A 7,210-nucleotide genomic window follows, 5' to 3' on the forward strand; every position below is an offset into this window, starting at 1 on the left:
GCCCAACACAACACCTAGGATTTAAAAAGGAAGATGATAAAAAAGAAAGAGAGGAAGGCAGGAAAGATGGAAGGAGAAAAGGAAAGGAGGGAGAGGTTATTTACCAAAACAAGTTACCATAACTGTGATATATTTACAATGAAAAAATATTTTCAATACTGCAGTATTTTTGTTTTTTGGTATTTGTAAAACTCTGAATAGAGAATCATTCAAAAAATTTACTATTTCCATGATTTTGAACTTGTGGGTAAGTCACCACCATTTTCAGGACAAATAAATTTAGTCACAAGCATTTAATGCCAGATTAAAAAGGTGAAAGGGAACAAAAATTGGGATAGGTTGAAAACATTGAGAGCCTTGCTAATCCATAAACTAAATCTCTATATTTGGATATGTGTGTGCCTGAATATGTATAAGTCCACACACAGAACCACAGGAAGTGGGAGATCGATCATGACGCACCATTGCACGGTCGGTGCAGATTCTCACTCTCCCAGGCTGATTCTCTCCCCTGGGTTATAGTCGAAAGCTGCCCTATACTTCCTGTCCTCACAATCCAACAACATGGTGTAATTGATCAGTAGGAACCTAGGAATAAAATAGGTGATAATGAATTAAAGTATTACTTCATCTATAACAGGAAAACCTTTAGGTCTAGTGGGCAAAATTTTACTTACGTTGCCACAATGGCAATTCATTGATTTTATTATCCATTTTTCAGACCCAAGACAGTAAAAATACCCATGATTGGGAGCTCAGGCATCCTTGAGAAAGATGCTACAATATTGACATGAGGGTGTGCTGTAATTACTCTTCCAGTCCTTCCCCGAGGGAAAATATAGCCATTGTCTAGGATATCTTTGCATGAGAAAAGAAAATACCCAATCATTTTAGGAATTTCTAGACATTGGCTGTAAATTAAACTTAGTTATCAGGGACTCAAATGACACTGGAGTGCACTTGTCAAAACGGGGATTTCCAGTGGTCAAGTCAAAAATAGATTTTTGGCCCAAATTCAAAGGTCAGAAAATGCATTGGGTTGGCAGGCATTGTATGACTATTTGCCCCATTCCTGAATGGGAGACAAATACAACAATCAATACGTAGGACTTGCTGTTTTGAGAGCTATTACGGTAGGGACAATCAAATATAAGGCCCTAGAACTCTGACTAAGATGGCAAATCAAACAAATAGCATAGGAGTAGGGATTCCCATCACATGTCCAGTTGACTTGTTTCTGGTGCTCTGGGTAAGGCAAACAGATCTTGAAGAATGACTGAGAATTATCATAAACTAAATCAGAGATTGCTTCAATTGCAGCTGATGTTCTAGACGGTGTTTATTTACTGGAATACAACTACACAGCTTCTGGCAACTAGGACAAAGTAAGTCTATGACATGTACATTTTTCTCTAAACCAGGGAGTCTCAACCTCAACACTATTGACACCCCGGGCTGAATGAGTCTTTTGTGTTGAGCTGTTCTGTGCATTTTACAATGTTTTGCAGATTTCTTGGCCTCTAGCACTACAGATCTTCCTCCATTTACAGTTTTTTGACTTTACAATGATGTCAAAGCAACATGCACTCAGTAGAAACTATACATTGAATTTTTAGTTTTGAGCTTTTCCCAGGCTAGCGGTATGAAGTATGATCCTCTGTCATGATCCTGGGCAGCGGCAGCAAGCCGCCGCTCATTCTGCATCCGTAAACCACTCTGTTTTTCACTTTTGGTACAGTATTCAATAAGCTACACGAGATATTCAACATGTTATTATAAAACAGACTCTGTGTTAGATGGCTTTGCCCAAGTGTAAGCTAATGTAAGTGTTCTGAGCACGTTTAAGGTGGACTGGGCTAAGCTATGATGTTTGCTAGGTTAGTTGTATTAAATGCATTTCAACCTATGATATTTTCAACTTAGAATGAGTTTATTGGGATGCAACCCCGTTGTAAGTCAAGGAAGATCTGTAGATGCTAATAGTACCCCTCCCAGTTGTAACAACAAAAAAATTTCTCCAGACATTGCCAAATGTCTCCATGGAGCAGCAATCACCTCCATTGAGAGGCAAGACTCCATATCAATTTGCAAGGATCACCAAAGCAGTGTATTTTACCTTATAAAAACTAAGCATAGTGGTTAATTTTATGTGTTGACTTGAGTGGTCCACAGAGTGCCCTGATATTTGGTCAAACCTTGTCCAGGGTGTGTCAGTGCAGATATTTTTTGACAAGATTAATATTTAAACAGGTAGATTGAGTAAAGTAAATTCTTTCCCTAATCTGGGTCTCATCCAACCAGTTGAAGGCCTAAACAGAACAAAAAGGTTGACCTCCCACAAATAGGAGGGAGCTCCTCCTGCTCACTGCTTTGAGCTGGAGGATCAGTCTTTTCTGGCCTTCATCCTTGACCTGAACCATCAGCTGTCTTCAGTTCTTGAGCTTGCTGGCTATTGGACTGGAATATACACATGGGGCTCTCCTGTTCTCAGGCCTTCAGATTAGGTCTGGAAGTCCGCATAGGCTCTTCTGGAGCCCCCACCTTGCTGACTGCAGATCTGCAAATCTTGGGACTTCTCAACCTCTATAATCATGTGATTGTGTGAGCCAATTCCTTATTAAAAAATCTCACGTACATATATTCTAAGTATTATGAAATACTTTGCTCACCATCATTGAGTCTGGCGAAGGAAATTATCTCACAGTAAACAAAGTGGTACAACGAGCACAGGCTCATGAAACTCAAAGGTATTGCCATCAACCCCACAACTACAAAGAGCTCATTGTGAAGAAAAGTGTAGTAGCCTTTTGAAAACTCAGTTATGTTTCCAATTGAGAGGGAATGTATTTAAATATAGTGGTTTATGTATTGCAGGCATGATTTATGCTTCCAGCCAGTAACCATTACTGCTTTTTCATGAAAGGAAAGGTAAAGAGGAAGACTCAATGAAATACCAAATGTGATAGAGCGCGTAACAATCATGGCTGTGCTGAGAGCAAATATTGTCAGAAACACAAGCTGACTCTTTTTTTAAAAAGTGAAAAGTGGTACATGAAAGAAAATGTAATTCTAGTAAACTACTTGGCTATATAGTGAAAAATATGTTTAGAAACTGTGAAAAATGTAAACATTGATTATTCTTTCATCAAAATAAATAGATTAACAAGGAGGGTGGGGAGGGCAGTGGGAAATAAAGGAAGCTAAATCCTTTCCAAAGAAGTCAATATAATATTTCTGAAACTAATAAACCATAAAATAACAATATAGCATAGTATTTAAAGTTGCAGAATTCCTAATGAAACACCTGAAAAGATGAATGGCGATGCCCTCTTGGAAGCAGGACTAAAGGGTAGAAAGAGAAAGGAAGGAACTATTTTTGTATTATGACTACTATTGGAGTTGACTGTAAAACTATGTGTGTGTTTGTTCCTTTGATAAAAAAAAATATTCTGAATTTTAATAAACTGTCTGTGTGCTGCAGTTACCAGAAGAACTGGTCTTTTTCCTCGTCTTTCAGTTCCACTTGTTGCTATTTACTGCTAGTTGAGTTATTGTAGATGCCTTATCTAGCACTACTCCCAATGCACAACACACCAACAGGCTTGACATCAGTCTTCAGGGGCCAGAACTGGACCAGGGCTGGACACACAGTAGGGCTCTCATCTCTGTTGTTATTCACTTGGAGCTCTAAGAAGCCACATCTGAAATCACTAATGAAAAAATATCAGAAGCATCTGGTCATCAAATACAGTCCCATATTTGAGGATACTGAAATCATGCCATCCTCTCTATTGCCATCATCTTTCCTCTTGACTCAAGGGTCAATCAAATTTCTTTATTCCTTTCAAAATGGAAATTATAAATTGAAAGTGTGCACACAAATATCAGTGGCAGCGAACGTATTTGGAGGTTAGAGTGGAGGGGCACACTGAGTTTGAATAGGCTAAAGGTTCTACTATAATATAATCAATTCCCTTTTACCACCTCTAGAATTTCTCAGTGCTCTCTGATTTAGATCAGTTACCTGCCATTTCTTACCAGGATCATGGTATAACCACAAAACTGGCCTCCATGCTTCCCGTAAATCTTCCATATTGCTTCCAGGGAGGATCTTTTTAAGGCAGACGATATTATACATAATCCTTGTTTTAAAACCTGAAATGTTTCATATTGCTTTAAGAATATTATCAAACTTATTAGCTTGGCAAAAAAATTCTGATCCATTTTATCCTTCTGCCTTATCTTCTACCGTTTCCCCACCTACTTCCAACACTACAGCTTGAATCTTTCTTTTTCTTTCTTGTTGCTAATATTCAGGCTGAGGCGTTTTGTTTGACAGACCCTCCGTTTAGTTGTTTAATGTTCTTTTGCTGTGAAGTCTCTGCATCAGTTCTTGGTTACTGTTTCATCAGTTTTCTAGAATCAAATGTAATTTGGATGCTTAAGATAAAAAATTTTAAACAACAAAACAACTTTGGTCATCCTTTGACTGTGTTCAACTCTTCACTTGACATCAAAATATGTATAGTCTTGACTTTGTCTACGCCAGACTCCCCGCTTCCTGCCAGAACGCATGCTCACAGCGTCTGTTATATAGATCTCTGCAACTAAACATCCCAGAAGACTCTCTTCATGTTTAGTATCCTTGTTGCTTCTCTCCTTGATCATTGTGTGGCCATAGACATATTCTTGATTCTTTTTTATTTCCTGCTCCATTTCTATCACTCCAGCTTCATCTTGAATCTTCCACTTTATTTTCCGCTATAGTAAATTGTCTTTGCATATGCTGTTCCCCTACCTTTTCTTCACATTCCACTTGGTCAACAACTGATCCCCCTTGGGCACCTCTCTTCTCCCTGACCACTTGTGGTTCTGTTGGGGAGCTTCTTGATTCCTTTCAATATCAGCTTCAGGCCTCCATTGTAGCAATATCATATTGTCTTCTAATATTTGCCTTTGTCTCTGGCTCTTACTAGAATATAAGCTCCTGGAGGACAAAGTGCTAAATGAATGCTTGATTTTGGATGAATAAATATGTTTATTAGTTTATTCATCAATTGAAAAACCCACATTCGGGCCTCTTTTGCCTGATCCTGAAGCCTCAGGGGGTTTCCAGGGACCTAGGGTCTGAAAGAGCTATGGATCCTCTTCTGAACTTGAGGCCTATTTTAAAGAAAAGCATCCTCTAAGATGCCCTTAAACAAACCCATTCTCTTGCAAGTTCAGCAGAGAGAAGGATAAAAAAGATATGAAATTTTGTGAGACCATGTCCACTATTTTCAGATCCAAAGACAAAGCTCATGTGCAGTTTCTGCCTTATTCGAAGTTATACATTTGCTTGTCTGTTTTCAGTTACCTCTTACCTTTTTCTTTTTAGAGTCTCTTACATCCGTAAAATAACAAAGGGTTCATGCACGTGGCTCTCTCCTAAGTATCTAAAATACGCTATTTTATTTACCTCTCACAATGGCTCTGTGGGACAGGTCCTATAATTATAATTATTTTACAGATGGGAAAACTGAGAGGTTCTTTAAAGTCACCTGATAGCAAGCAGCACAGCCAGGATTTGGACCCATTCAGTTGGCTCCAGAGCAATTTGTTTAATTATTTTAAGCTACACTTCCTTCTACCTGATATTCGCAAAGAAAACAGCCTTTCGGCTTACAGATGTTTCTAGGAGTACTGTGACAATTATTTATCAAAGTGTGAATACCAAAGAAAACAATTAAAATCATTGGGAGTTTTATCAGAGGAGGGGTGATACTAAGAGTCAGACTGTGGTGTGAGTTCTGGGCTCATAGGCAAATGCCGCTTCCACCCACAAGTGCACTTTCCCGCCCTGGCTGAACTGGGCCAGCCGCGGCTCTTGGTTGGGCTCATCAACTTCCGGGGCAGAGTAGTCTGCCCTGGCATTTCCTACAAGATCCACTTACAAACTGGATCAACAGACCATTTTCAGGACAAGGAGTGAATGGACGAATGAGCCACATTTTATTTCCGATCTACTTCACAGTTTCTATGAACATGTACAGCTTCAACCTCACAACTCTTCCTGCTGTTCCCAAAAAACGAAATGCCACATTACCTAGAGATCATTGCTGAGAAGACATAGTAAAGTTAAAAGGACAAAAGCTATTGCATAGTTTTAGATAATAGTTAATTTAAAATGTTTTGCTGGGACATTTTCTTGAAAAACACATTTCAATTATTTATGAGTGACTATTCCATTTTATTATTTTAGGAAAAAAATGGTAATAACTAATAAAGAAATTTTATCATTCTAGCTTTTAAATAAAACTATTACACTATTGTTCCAAATTGGAATAAAACTATGGATATATGAGCACTTGTGGATTTTTTCTGAGTTTTCTTGGTGAGAAGGATTGGCCCTGAGCTAACATTTGTTGCCAATTTTCCTCTTTTTGCTTGAGGAAGAGTGGCCCTGAGCTAACATCTGTGCCAATCTTCCTTCATTTCGTACGTGGGACACCACCTCAGCATGGCTTGATGATCACTGTGCAGGTCGGCGCCCAGGATCCAAATCTGCAAACCCTGGGCTGCCAAAACAGAACGCGTGAACTTAACCACTACACCACTGGCCCAGCCCCCATTAGTTTTTTAAATCTATTTTGTATCTTCACTTAGAGTTTCCTTCTCTTTTTATCTTACATTATTTAAGGTAAATGGCTTTGCCCCACAAATTATGGTGTTATTCAGCAAGATGCAGATTGTTTGATTTTAATAGTTTTGAAATGTGAGAGTTTCATCTCAGAAGATAAATAATTGCAGATTTTCTTATCCTCAATGGATTTTAACAGGGAAAGAGATCGCACGCTCACTATGCTGGGCTGACTACTGCAAACTTCCCTGAAGCCGAATGCTGAGTTCAGTTTCATGATCTAGACTCTCTGATTTACTTCTAGTATTTGCAATCATTTTTGTACTGTGAGGAAAAGTGAAGGATTGAAAACCAAAAAGATGGTAAAGAATTAGAATTCATAAAATACCAAGTATGAAATTTCTAAATCCTGGGCATATTCCCTTTTGAAATTAACTAATAAGCTGTTATGTTTAGTACTTTATTTGTAAATGGCACTTGTCTAACCACTTTTGGCATCATTCAACTGTTAACAATGTAGAAGGATGGATCACCAGACTCATATTATTAATCAGCTTATGTTGTGCATAAGCAAACTACAGTTTCACCTAA

This window comes from Equus przewalskii, chromosome 27 (genome assembly GCF_037783145.1).
Source record: "Equus przewalskii isolate Varuska chromosome 27, EquPr2, whole genome shotgun sequence".
Lineage (NCBI taxonomy): Eukaryota > Metazoa > Chordata > Mammalia > Perissodactyla > Equidae > Equus > Equus przewalskii.